The following is a 15,001-nucleotide window of genomic DNA, read 5'->3' as shown; positions in this document are numbered from 1 at the left end:
CTCGCTTGATAGAATTGAAGAAAAAAATGAGAGTGTTTATTGAACAGAATTGTTTTTGCTTAAAAATGCAGTTGATGCAAGAATAATATATTTTCCTCCAATGGTTTTCTTGTCGAGACATGTTCTTTAAAAAGAAAATGTCATGATTCAATGTTGAGACACTTGTGTCAGAGTCTGCAAAGGTGAGAGTGAGAGAGAATGAAATTCTAAAAATGCAGAAAGGAAAGGAACTGGCGAGCAGAAGAGCTCGAACTGTAGTGTGTCACCCTGCCGACATCTTATTGGGTGAGCTGGAACGCAGACTAGTCAAGCAACAAGCTGACACAGTCATACGCACAGAATCATAGCTTACAATATCCTAGACACCATCGTCACCATCCCTGTTTGTCCTGTCCCACCGGCAGGGGACATGGATGTAACTGAAATACTGGAACATGCAGGGTAATGGACTAAGATCTGCAGAATGTGATCAATATGATTTATTTGACACTGCTCCAGAATATTAAACTCCAGTAAAATTTGAACAGTTACTAGCGTCATCAGACTTCAACTACAAATGTCAGAAAAACAATTATCAGAAAGTTACAGCACAGAGCGAGGCCACTTGGTCAATCCTGGGTATGTGTTGGCTGTAATAGAACTCCCCAGGCTTTACAGCTTTTTGTACTCACCATTGAGAGCAACAATTTTAGACTGTCCTCTGCCCTCTATGCTTTTATCATCTGTTTTTAACATATTTCTTTGTCAGCTGCACACTTTGTTTCCTTGTTTCTTTCCCAGCCCTCACTCCATTCCCCGTGGCCTTGAGGGACTACCATTTCTGCTATTTAATCTCTCGTGCCTTCCCCCGTGTGACAGACTGTCTTTTTGTCCTTGTCTCATCCCCATCTTGTTCACAACCTGTTACATTTCTGATGGTTCCCAGACCTCTATAACTTTCACTGCACCCCCTGGGTCAACGGTGCAAGTTTTGAATTATCTTCCTCCTGAGATTATCAGAAATCTTTCCGGTTGAAGTTTCCCCCGGATTTTATTTTTAGAAGCAGAGCATATGTATCAGAGTCAAGTTTTGTGAGCCTTCATCCACAGTTCTGAGCATTTGGATGTAATTTGTGACCCTCCCACAGATGTGTAACGTTATTGGCTTGGCCATGCTAACATGGCCGCACTGTGCAATTTAGGTGGGTTGGGCTAGCCATGGTTAATGTGGGGTTATGGGGGTAGGGTGGGTGAGCAGGTCATTTCAGACTCGGTGGGCCGAATAGACTCTTTCTGCACCCACTAGATTCTGTGATTCTAACTAGTTGTGAATGTTGTCACATTTTCCTAATGCCACGTTCATTCAACTCAGATACATATGATTGTGTGGGTGCTCACTCACTCCTTCCCTTCAGTTTTACATCAATTTCACACTGTATGTGAGGATGGGAATGGATTTGTAAATATATATACTCTAACCAAAACCCCTCACAGGTCAGGAACTGTTTCTGCTACTTTCATCACTCACAAGGAACAGGAAAATCGAGGTTCAGTCACAAATCTTACAGGAACATAGCAGTTATAATCACCAGGAAAGGCTGAACAGCTCAAAACGCTTTTCTCAAGAAGAGAGGAGGCTCAGAGACAGCCTGGTGCAAGTAGAAAGCTTTGTGTCTGTATTTTCAGAGATTTGTGGTTGAAATCATTGGGTTGGAAGCATGTTTCATTGCACGAGATCATCAAAGGTGTTATCTAAATGTGCATCTTTCTTTCGTCTATCTGTCTGAGTTTAAAATCAGATGGACAGGTCAATGTTTGAGTGTCTTACCAAATCCTTGATTGAATCTGTCTCCCCCACAAACTCAGGTGCCTCACCATTCACTGGGTCACAGAGAAACTCTGCCGTTACAATGAGAACTCTCTTTGCTGTCACCTCTCCTCTTACTCCGCCTAATTCCCATTTCCCTTCATTAAATCCCAGCTGCCTCTAGTCCACCCACATGGGCACGTTGAAGAGCATGACAGGAGAATGGATTGAAACCGAGAGTTCAATAGCCAGACTGAGAGAGGAAGAAGGAAATAAACGGTGATTGTGGATCCCAGAGGATATAGACTCCAGGATTAGTCCTTGTGGGCATTGCCGCAGTAATACGAGACAGCAATCCATGATGAGAGTTAAACCCGGGTGGAAGGAAAGGGAGCCACTGGACATTAGTAGGTTTAGCTCAAACACAGGAGGTTTGTTCAGTCAGTAACAGTGTGTTCGACATGGAGATGAAGTGAGCAGTGAGGGGAAATGTTACCACAAGTTGCCGATGGATAACTTTCATTGGAACAGGAGGAGGCCATTCAGCCTCTCGACTTTGCTCTGCCATTCATGATGATCACAGCTGATGTGTGACTTAACGTACAATTTTCAAAACCCTCAAATTCATCAATAAACTCCTTTGCAACAGACAAGATGATTATTAGAAAACTAAACATCTGCAAATGCTGGGAAATCAGAAATAAAAACAGAAATTGCTGGAAAAATTCAGCAGAACTAGCAGCAGCTGTGGAGAGTGAACCTTTCAGGACCAGTGACCGGTCAGGTGACCAGCTGGAGCTGACCATTCTGCCTGTTCTGCAACACTCTCTGGAACAGGTTCTGGTCTGAGATTGTCAATAAGAACTGAGAGAAACAGGAGGACGGGCTCATTCAGAATAAGGAATTCACTTACACTTGCCAGTGGGACACTCACCGACACAGTCACACTGCGGAGAAGTCATTCACCTGCCCCACGTATGGGAAGGGATTTACTCGATCTTACAATCTGCTGAGGCACCAGAGATGGCACAGTGGATTTAGACCCTTCACCTGCTCCATGTGTGAGAAAGGATTCATTCAAATCTCTCACCTGCGGAGACATTAGTGCATTCCCACCGGGGAGAGGCCATTCACCTGCTCAGTGTGTGGGAAAGCATTCACTCAGTCCTCTGACTTGCTTAAACACTAGCGAGCCCACTCTGGGAAAAGGACATTCACTTGTTCCCAGTGTGGGGGAAGATTCACTCAAATGCAGCACCTGCGGAGTTCCCAGTGAGCCCACACAGGGGGAGAGGCCATTCAGATGGTCAGTGTGGGAGAAGGAATTCAGTGATTCATCCTGTCCCTGAGCCCCCAGCGTGTTCACACTGGGTAGGAGCTGTTCACCTCTCTGTGTGACAAGGGATTTGCTGCATCTTCAACACGATTGAGAGCCCAGTGAGTCCTCACAGGGAAGTGGTCATCCACCTGCTCCGTGTGGACTGCAGGACTCTGATTCTGACGTTACTGTTCATCAGAGTCAGGAGTGGATCTTGTCCATCATGACACTGCTGGAGTATTGATGTTGTGGTTGTTAATCACATTAACTGAGCTGGAGTTGACTGAACTTACATTGCCATTTTCTGAACCTCAGGGTGTCTCTTTGGGCAGTAAGTCTCCACAAACAGCAATGTGACAATAAACAGGGATCATCTGTTTTGATTTAAATTGTGATTGTAGCACTGCTGCTTCTCAGCACCAGGTACAAGGTTGGAGTCCAGCCTTGGCCAACGGCTTGTGTGGGGCTCCTACATTCTCCCCATGATAGTGTGGGTCCCCTCCAGATGCTCTGATTTCCTCCCACCGTCCAAAGATGTGCAGGTTAGGTGGATCAGTTGTGCTAAATTGTCCACAGTATCCAGGATTGTGCAGACTAGGTGGATCAGCATTGGGAAATGCAGTGTTATAGTGATAGAGTGCTCTGGGCGTGATGTTCTTCGGATGGTCGGTGGGGTTTGATGGGCCAATGCTCTGCTTCCACACTGTAGGGATTTGATTCTATGATTGAGGATAAAGGTTACACAGCAGGATGTCCCCTGAGAAGGAGCATGTAGTGTGTATCAATGCTCTCGATGCCTTCAGATAGAGGTGGGCATCTCAGGGGATACAGTGCTTTAACTCCACCGCTGTCCCCCTCCCAACAACTCTACTTTGATTTAGTCCCTTCTCACTTGGTAACTTGTAATGGTTTGCTTGGCCGGTAATGGGCTTTGTTTGGCAATATTCAATTGGTTACACAAATGGTTTACTGCTGGTGATTATATGTCTAGATTAGAGTGGTGCTGGAAAAGCACAGCAGATCAGGCAGGATCCGAGGAGCCGGAAAATCAACGTTTTGGCAAAAGCCCTTTTCCAGCACCCCTCTAATCTCGGCTATGGTTTCCAGCATCTGCGGTCCTCACTTTTGCACTGCTGGTGATTACATGTTAACCAAAAGCAAACTGGCGTAATGATGATTTTGATGGTGGGAAGGTTGCTGTGATCACATTTCTGGGTCGGAGAAATGGGGAAAAGAACGCTTCACAGCTCATAGAACGAGAACTGAAAAGCAGTTAAATCAAACCAAAGGTTCAGACAGGGAGGGAATATTTCCCTGGAGTTTGAGTAGCTGGAAAGTGATGGTGTCCGGGAATAGATAGGATTTTGTTTTACAGAGGTTGAAAGCTTTAAAACTGTTATATTCAGACAGTTTACGTTATTTTCTTTAATTTTATTTGCTGTGAAAAAAGCTTTTACAACATTTTAAAACCAAAATTTCCAAACCTTGTTTTAAAGATAAATGTTAAATAAAATCCATCAAACCATCCCTCACTGAAAACTGTTGTGGAGGTGCAATCTCCTGGAGAATCCCTGCCCACTTCTTCCTACCTGGGCTCCATGGCTATATACATACCTGGGAGATAGCAGCAGGAGGAGACCATTCGGCCTTTCAATCCTGCTCCACCATTCAATGGGAAACAGCTGACCATCCAGCTCAGTCTCCTGTTCCTGCTGTGCTCCAATCCCCTTTCATGACTTTCCCTCGAAGAACTATATCTAAGCCCTCCTTTGGTTTCACTGCCTTTTGTTCCAGTGACATTGCTGTGTTACTGTGTGGGTGTAGGCATGGGTAACGTGATGGTGCTGCCCCCTGGAGGATGCACTCAGCATCCCTCATCATCCTGCAGTAACAGCAACTGGGTTTCAGCAACTTGAGATAGAAACCATTTCCAGGATATGGGCATCACTGTCTCAGCCAGCATTTATTCCCCATCTCTAGTTACCCTTGAGAAGATGGTAGAGAGCTGCAGTCTTGAACCATTTACTATAAACCGACCGACTCCCACAGCTGCCTAGACTACACCTCCTCCCACCCTGCCCCCTGTAAAAACGCCATCCCATCTTCCCAATTTCTTCGTCTCCACCGCATCTGCTCCCAGGAGGACCACTTAACTGTTATCATGGAGATAATCCTGATCAAGTTAAAACTCACAGCACACTCCTAAAGCCTGTACTTCCAAATAAACCTGTTGGACTATAACCTGGTGATGTGTGGTTTTTAACTTTGCCTACCCCAGTCCAACACCAGTACTTCCACATCAGAATCCTGACAGACAGCCCCACTGAAACTGAAGTTCCTGTCAGATACCTGAGCCACAGGGGTGTGGGGAAGGGGTATGTGGTTTAACCACAAAGTGTTGAGCTGAACTGTACTTTTTAACTACCGTTGCCATGGAGATAATACTGAGAGACAGCGTCAATTCAAAGTCCCAAACCACAAAGGTATAAGAATGGAAGTGGCACATCAGACAGGCGGGGAGTTACCTGATGCTGCCTGGAGGTGTTCTGCATGTACACTATCCAGGTAACTGCCATGTCTCATCAATAAAAGACTCAAAGAAGACCTCTCAGAGTTCTGTGCCCAGTTATTCCTATTCAGCAGGGTTTAGGAATATGAGTGCACAACAGTCAGACTTCACAGTGGAGGATACGGAGAACATGCCAGTAATTGACAAGGAGACTGAGGAAGGTGAGGACCTAGAAATAACTGTTATCACGAGAGAGTTAGAGCTGGGCAAGCTAATGGAGCTAAAGGTGGACAAGTCTCTTTGCCCTGATGGAATACATCCCAGGGTACTACCAGAGATAGCGGGAGAAATAGTAAATATACTTGGAGTCAGAGTCCTAAAGCAGAGACAGGCCCTTTGGCCCAAACTGGCCCATACTGACCAGAATGTCCATCCACGCTAACCCCATTTCCCTGCACTTGGCCCATCTGCTTCTGACCCTTTGCTATCCATGTATTTGTCCAAATGTCTTTTACATGTTGTTAATGTACCCACCTCAACCACTTCCACTGGCACCTCATTCCATATACATACCACCCTCTGTGTAAAACAGGTGCCCCTCAGGTTCACTTTCATAAATTCTCGTCTAACCTTAAACTGATGCCCTCCACTCCTTGATTCCCTGGGAAATAAGACTGAGTGCATTCACCTTACCCAGGCCTCTCATGGTCTTATACACTTCCAGAAAGCATCCCCCCCCCCCCCCCCCCGTTTCCTCTGCTATAAACAAAAAAAATCCTCGCTTGTCCAACCTCTTCCTCGAACTCAGACCCCTGAGACCTGGCATCATCCTTGTAAATTTCTTCTGCACTTTTTACAATTTAATAACTGAAACCTACATTACATTCATCACATTTCCAGTGTTTTCCCACGGCATTGGAACTGACGTGACAACGCCAATGGATTACAAACCATGATCGAGAATTAACTCCTTTTCAACAATCCCGTTTTCATAGCATTTTCCATGCTGCATGTATCCTTGTGTCTTTCTGGTTGCATGATTAATTTAAAACTTGTCCTCATACAAAACAAATCTGTAGCTTAATTGTTCCTGGGAAATGTGACATGTTTTTTTCAGACTTTTAAAAGCAAATGAACTCTCTCTCCACAGTCACCACGCTAACATGGACTTGGCTGCGTCTCAGTACTTTTCCAGTCACACTGACATTTGAAATATTCGCCCACGGACAGAATACACACCTTTCCTTCCACATGAAAAGGCCAATGATATTCAGATCGGCACGGATCAAGTAAACATCAAAACTGAACAGGAAGTTCAATTTGAAATTCTCATCCACAAATCCGCCCTTTCAGAACCCTATAATAGAGAAAACAGGTCACCACCGTTAACACAGAATGGAAATTCATAAGACAGTGAGACTATTAAATTGTAGTTTCTTTGTTTCCCCCAAAGCTTTAAATCTCAGTCTCACAATTTCTCTCTTCTGTGAACTGAAATCCAAACCAATCTCCTCACTCCTTCCCTCCACACCCAGTTCTAACACTCTCTCCTCTCTTTGAATTCAGTTTCCTCGCTCCTGTCTGCAGACTAAGAACAAAAAAAAGGGGCGGCACGATGGCGCAGTAGTTAGCACTGCTGCCTCACAGCACTGGGGTCCCAGATTCGATTCCAGCCTCCGGTTCATTCTCTCCGTGTCTGCGTGGGTTTCCTCCGGGTGCTCCAGTTTCCTCCCACATTCCAAAGACTGACAGTGCAGGTCAGGTGAATTGGCCATGCTAAATTGCCCATAGTGTGAGGTACTTTAGTCAGAGGGAAATGAGTCTGGGTGGGTTGCTCTTCGGAGGGTTGGTGTGGACTGGTTGGGCCGAAGGGCCTGTTTCCACACTGTAGGATATCTAATCTAATCAATGAGTCTTTCTCGGAGCCTCCGGGGTGTTGATGAATCCTTTCGCCACCTCCCAAGCTTTCCTTCCTGGTCAGACCCACATTGTTTTTTTCCCCAATTTGGAAGCTCTTATTTATTTCCCCCACTCCGATCTCTGATGAGAACCATCCTGCACACACTGGCCAAATCATATCTGGTTGAACTAAAATGAAACAGATTAGAACTCTAATTACAGGCCCACCCCTGTCCCTCTCCATAACATTCCTGAATCTTCACAAGAGTTCGATACCTTTCTTCAAAATGCTTCCCCATTGATACTTTGACCACTCGTCAGGATACCAGGGGAGGGGCCATTCCCCTGGGTCCTGCTTTCAGAGGGAGGAACTGCCAATGACAGATTAATCCCACACACCCACAGCCTCCCTGGCACTGACCCATTTTGCACATACGCCAACAATTGCCCAGCACTGCGCCCGTGCACTAGTCCCCCCTCCTACAGTACATGCTCCAGATCACACAGAAGCTTGGGTGATTGACAGCAGTTGCAGCCCAATAGGGTTATAGGGGCGTGGCTGGAGGACTGGGACAATGGGATTGTAAACGATGAATGAATGTGGAGGACACTGGGGGATGGACAGGTCAGTGAGGGACAGGATCAGTGCAGCAGCAGGAGGGGATCCTGGACAAACTGAGCAATGGGAGAGGCTGACAGGAGAGAAACTACAGGAAGGTTCTGTTGAGACTCAGGCAGGGACAGCTGGGAGACAGTATGGCCTGGTGGCTTGGGCATGTTTTCTAATCAGCCTCTTCAAAGATGGTGTTACTCAACTCTGAACCCGATCCTCCTGGTCCAGAGGTAAGGACACTACCACCATTTCTTGGTGGGCTTGTGGAAAGAAGGGATGATGTTCTCAATCTCACTCACATGGAAACACCATGAGCTCCTCCCACTTACTGTCTACGGTGGGGATGGAGGAGACAGAGCAGGTGGGTGGGGGTTAGGGATATAGGGCCTGCCATTCAGAAGGAACTCACCTGTGTTGGCGATATTAACAAGACTCAATACACAGTCACTAACATAAAGCTGATGTACGTGAACTTTATCCAGATTATTAACATCTATAACTGGGCGACGCAGAGTTACTGAGTTAAATCCTGGATATTATTAACAGCTTTGTGTGTGAGACATCACATCTCACGAACTTGAGTTAGTTTTTTTGAAGAAGTAACAACAAGGATTGATGAGGGCAGAGCAGTGGTCATGGTCTGCATGGCCTTCAGTCAGGCGTTTGACAAGATTCCCCATGGGAGACTGTTTAGCAAGGTTAGATCTCATGGAATACAGGGAGAACGAGCCATTTGGATACAGAAATGGCTCAAAGGTCGAAGACAGAGGGTGGTGGTTGAGGGGTGCTTTTCAGGCTGGAGGCCTGTGACCAGTGGAGTGTCACAAGGATCGGTGCTGCATCGACTACTTTTCGTCATTTATATCATTGACTTGGATGTGAACATAAGAGATATTGTTAGTAAGTTTGCAGATGGCACCAAAATTGGAGTTGGAGTGGACAACGAAAAAGATTACCTCAGAGTCCAAGGCATTTGGATCACATGGGCAAATGGACCGAGGAGTTCAGTTTAGAAAAATGTGAGGTGCTGCATTTTGGAAAAGCAAACCTTTGCAGGACGTATACAGTTAATAGTAAATTCCTGGTGAGTGCTGCTGAACAGAGACCTTGGAGTGCAGGTTCATAGTTCCTTGAAAGTAAAGTCGCAGGTAGATAGGACAGTGAAGGCGGCAATGGTCTGCTTGCCTTTATTGGTCAGTGTGTTTAGTATAGGGGTTGTGAGGTCATATTGTGGCTGTACAGGACATTGATTAGGCAACCTTTGGAATATTCCATGAAATTCTGGTCTCCTTCCGATCAGAAGGATGTTCTCAAACTTGAAAGAAGTCAGAAAAGAATTAGAAGGATGTTGCCAGGGTTGGATAGGCTGTTTTTCCGAGAGTGTCGGAGGCTGAGGGGTGACCTCTTAGAGATTTATAAAATCAGGCCGGACATGGATAGGTTAAACAGACGAGGTCTTTTCCCTGTGGTGAGGGAGTACAGACCCAGGGAATAGGGAGATGAGGGTAGGCAGGGATGGGGTGGCAGAGGGTGGGGAGACAGAGAGGCTGGCAGGATAGAGAGGGGTGGCACAGAGACGGGTGGGGACAGAGAAGGGGGAAAAAGAGAGATGGGGAACAGACAGTGGGGATAGAGGAAGCGAAGGGGACAGGTGCGGGGGCACAGACAGACAGCTGGGGATAGATAGACAGGGGGAGACGGGGGAACAAACAGACAGGGGAGACAGACAGAGGGGGAAGATGGAGAGAATTTTTACAGATCAAAATTCAACCCTGTTGCTGTTTTCTCTCCATTCCCTTCAATCCCTCTGAAGAGCTCAGAACAACTGCATAGTTCCTGCAAAGTAGAGTTTCAGGGAGATCATTTGTTGACGTTTGGTATGGTGACCATTATTGGTTAGGGCACTGATTAATAAATGGACTTGTTTCAATTCCACTGTCTGTGTGGTGTTTGCACGTTCTCCCAGTGTGTGTCTGCGTGGGCTTCCTCTGGGTGCTCTGGTTTCCTCCCTCAATCCAAAGACTTGCAGGTAAGGTGGATTCGCTGTGGGAAATGAGAGGTTACATGGGTTGGGTGGGATGCTATTCCGTTGATTGGTCTGGTCTCATGGGCCGAATGGCCTGTTTTCACGCTGTAGGGATTCTGTCACTGAGTATATGAGTTATGAGGTCACGTTGTGGCTGTATAGGGCATTGGTGAGGCCAGTTTTAGAATACTACATTCAATTCTAGTCTACCTGATTTCAGAAAGATGATACCACAATAGGACTCAACCTCAATGACAAGTTCCTGGGAAGTGTGCATGAACAAACAGACCGTGCAGTGTGGGTTGATAGTTCCTTGAAAGTGGGGTTGAAGGTAGACAGGTCAGTGAAGGTGGTGTTTGGTATGCTAGCTTTTATTGGGCAGTGCATTGAGGATAGGAGTTGGGAGATCATGTTTCGGTTGTACAGTTTTTTGGCTCAGCCACTTTTGGAATTTCCATACTGCTTTCAATTCCAGTCTCCTTGCTATAGGATGGATGTTGGGAGACTTGAAAGAGTTCAGAAAAGATTTACATTGGTGTTGCCAGTCTTGGAACATTTGAACCATAGGGAGAGGCTGAATAGGCTGAGGCTATTTTCTCTGGAGCACTGGACGCTTGAGGTGGCATTGTAGAACTTTATAAAATTATGAGGAGCAACGATAGGGTGACTAGTCATGGTTTCTTTTTTTCCCCAGGTAGGGGAGACGAAGAGTAGAAAGCATGTGTTTAACATGAGAGGGGAAAGACTTCAAGGAGTTTGGAGGTTTTGGAGAGGGTGAAAACAGGTTTACCAGGATGAATATTGGATTGGGAGAGGTTGGAAAAACATAGATTTTTGTCTTTGGCAAGTCAGTAGCTGCGGGGTAACCCGAGGGGCAGAGAGTGAATAATGTGAATCTTTTTTCCAAGGTGAAAGTGACAAATTCTAGAGCCACACATTTAAGAGGAGAGGGGGCAGGTTAAAGGAAATGAAAACCAAAACAACCGCAGATGCTGTAAACCAGAAAGAGAAGCAAAGGTTTCTGAAAAAGCTCAGCAAGTCCAGCAGCATCTGAGAAGAGAAATTAGAGTTAACGTTTCTGAGAAAGGGTGACCGGTCCCGAAACATTAACTGATTTTTCTTCACAGATGCTGCATGACCTGCTGGGCATTTCCAACAATATCTGTGCAAGTTTAAAGGGAGATATGTCAGGTAAGTTTCTTAAGCAGAAGGTGGTAGTTGACTAGAATGTACTCTTCTGGGAGATGGTAAAAGCAGAAACAATCACAACGTTTTTGAGGTATTTGGGCAGACACATAAGCAGGCATGAGTTGGCAGGGATATGGATCATGTACAGGCAGATGGAATTCGTTTGGAATGGCATCATGATCCGCACAGACATGGTGGGCCGATTATTCTGGTGCTAACTGTTAGGCTTTCCAAAGGGAAGAATGTCTTTTGAAGAAGTAACAAAGGATTGATGAGGGCAGAGCGGTGGACATGATCTACGTGGATTCAGTAAGGTGTTCCGCAAGGCTCTTCATGGAAGACTGGTTAGCAAGGTTAGATCTCATGGAATACAGAGGAAACCAGCCATTTGGATACAGAACTGACTCAAAGGTAGAAGACAGAGTGGTGGAGGGCTGTTTTGCAGACTTGAGGCCTGTGACCAGTGGAGTGTCACAACGATCGCTGCTTGATCCACTACTTTTCATCATTTATATAAATGAATGGGATGCGAACATAGGAGGTATGGTTAGTAAGTTTGCAGATCACACCAACATTGGAGGTGTAGTGGACAGTGAAAAATATTACCTCAGAGTAAAATGAGAACTTGATCAGATGGACGACTGGGCTGAGGAGTGGCAGATGGAGTTTTATTTAGAAAAATGTGAGGTAATGCAGTTGGCACTTATACACTTAATGATAAGGTCCTCGGGAGCATTGCTGAACAAAGACACCTCAGAGTGCAGATTCATAGCTTCTTGAAAGTGGAGTCGCAGGTAGATAGAATATTGAAGGCGGCGTTTGGTATGCTTTCCCTTATTGGTCAGAGCATTGAGTACAAGTGTTAGGAGATCATATTGCGGCTGCACGGGATATTGCTTAGGCCACTGTTGGAATAATCCATACAATTCCGGTTTCCTTCCTATCAAAACAATATTGTGAAACTTGAAAGGGGTCAGAAAAGAATTTCAAGGATGTTGCCAGGACTGGAGGATTTGAGCTACCGGGAGAAGTTGAATAGGCTGTGTTCCCTGGAGCGTCAGAGGCTGATGGGTGACCTTGTAGAGGTTTATAAAATCATGAGGGGCATGGATAGTGGAAATACACAAGTTCAGATAGTTGTCATAGTCTCATGGGCCGAATGGCCTGCTTCCACACTGTAAGGATTTGGTCAATGAGTAAAGGGGTTAGTTACAGTTGTGGCTGTACTGGGCATTGTTGAGGCCAGTTTTAGAATATTACATTTAATTATATTCTCCCTGATTTCGGAAAGAATATTACCACAATAGGACTCAACCTCATAATGACAAGTTCCTGGGAAGTGTGCACGAACAAATACACTGTGCAGTGTGGGTTGATAATTCCTTGAAAGTTGGGTTGAAGATAGATAGGTCGGTGAAAGTGGTGTTTGGTATGCTAGCAGTTATTGGGCAGTGCATTGAGTATAGGAGTTGGGAGATCATGGTTCGGTTGTACAGTTTATTAGCTCGGCCACTTTTGGAATCCCCAGACTGCTTTCAATGCTGGTCTCCCTGCTACAGGAAAGATGTTAGGAAACCTGAAAAAGTTCAGCAAAGATTTACAAGGGTGTTGCCAGTATTGGAACATTTGAAACATAGGGATGGGCGGAGGCTATTTTCCCTGTAGCAGGAGATGCTGTGGGATGGCATTATACAACTTTACAAAGTTGTGAGGAGCAACAACAGGTTGACTAGTCAGTTTCTTTTTTCCCAGAATAGGGGAGTCTAAAAGCAGAGGGCATAGGTTTAACGTGAGAGGGGAAAGACTTCAAGGGGACCCTAGGAACAACTTGCTTGCTAAATGTATAAATGAGCTGGTTGGCATGGACGATTAGGACAGAGGGTCTGTTTCCATTATGTGCATCTCGATGACTCTGTTTTACAAAACTTGAGCAGGATTTCAGAAAATATCTGCAAGGCTATTGTTAGGACTGTAGAGTTGGGGCTTTTTTCCCTAGAGCGTCAGAGACTGAGGGGTTACCTTACGGAGAAGCACTGACAAGGTGAATAGCCAAGGTCTTTGTTTCCACCCAGTGTCGGGGTTTCAAAACTACAGGGCATTGGGTTTTAGGTGAGAGGCGAAAGGCTTCAAATGGACCTGAGGGCCAAACGGTTCACTCAGAGGTTGGTGAGCGTATGGAATGAGATGCTTTCGGAATGATGAACGCAGGCCAAATTAAATTTAAAAGGCATCTGGAGGGGTACATGAATAGGAAGTGTTCAGAGTGATATAGGCCAACTCTCCCAAATGGAGCTGGATCAGTTTAGGTTATCTGGTCGACATGGAGAGTTGGACTGAAGGGTCTATTTTCGTGCTGGATGACTGTCTGACTCTAAGTGCCTCAGCAAAATGGTGGAAATCCACAATAAAAACAAAAAGCGCTGGAGATCCTCAGCAGGTCTGGCAGCACCGGAAATGGTGACAGATGCAGGAAACATTGCAGCCTTGAAGAAGTGTTGAGATGATCACACCAAGCACTGCAATAACGATTACACGGTGAGTGCCAGAACGTGGGACGGGAATAAATAGGTGCTTGATGACCAGCATGAATACGATGGGGCTGGAAAGCTGACTTTCTGGGTCAGGACTATTTATCAGGACTGACAAAGGGTCCTGATCTAAAACATCAACTTCCCTGCTCCTCTGATACTGCCTGACCTGCTGCACCTCCCCAGGTCCACATAGTATAGATTCTGACTTCCAGCAATGCCCCATCTTATCCATACTGGTCATTGTGTTCAGGTCAGGCAGCATCAGTAGTGCTTGGTGTGACCATCTAAACACTTCTTCAAGTGCACTATCTACCAGCGCCTCTACTTTCGAGGAATTATTAATCTGCACTGCAAGGTCTCTTTGTTCAGCAACACTCGCCAGGACCTGACCATTTTGTGTATCAGTCCTGCTAAGCTTTGCTTTTCGAAAATGCAGCACCTTACATTTATCTAAATTAAACTCCATCTGCCACTCCTCAGCCTTTTTGCCCATCAAGATCCCAATGTAATCCGAGGTACATTCTCCATTGTCCGCTACAACTTCAATTTTGGTTTAATCTGCCAACTTACTAACTATACCTCCTATGTTCACATCCAAATCATTGATAGAAATGACAAAAAGCAGAGGTCACAGCACCGATCCTTGTGGCACTCCAGTGATCACAGGCCTCCAGTCGAAAAAACAATCTTCCACCACCACCCTCTGTCTTCTAACTTTGAGCCAGTTCTGTATATAAATGGCTAGTTCTCCCTGTATTCTGAGAGATCTAACCTTGCTAATCAGTCTCCCATGGGGAACCTTGTCGAAGGCCTTACTGAAGTCCACACAGATGACATTTACCGCTCTGCCCTCAACAATCCACTTTGTTACTTATTCAAAAACAGCTCAATCAAGTACGTGACACATGAATTCCCACGCACAAAGCCATGCCGAATATCCATAATCATACAACATAGTCAAGTACAGCACAGAACAGGCCCTTATGTCCACGATGTTGTACCGAGATTTAATCCTAAGGTAAAACATAGTAACTTAACCTACGCACCCCTCAACTCACTGCTATCCATGTGCATGTCCTACAGTTGTATGAATGTCCCCAATGACTTCGCTTCCACCACCACCGCTGGTAA

Source organism: Chiloscyllium plagiosum, unplaced genomic scaffold, assembly GCF_037043375.1.
Source record: "Chiloscyllium plagiosum isolate Xiang-an unplaced genomic scaffold, Cpla_swu_hap1 HiC_scaffold_50, whole genome shotgun sequence".
NCBI classification, from domain to species: Eukaryota; Metazoa; Chordata; class Chondrichthyes; order Orectolobiformes; family Hemiscylliidae; genus Chiloscyllium; species Chiloscyllium plagiosum.
This window is presented reverse-complemented; position numbering follows the sequence as displayed.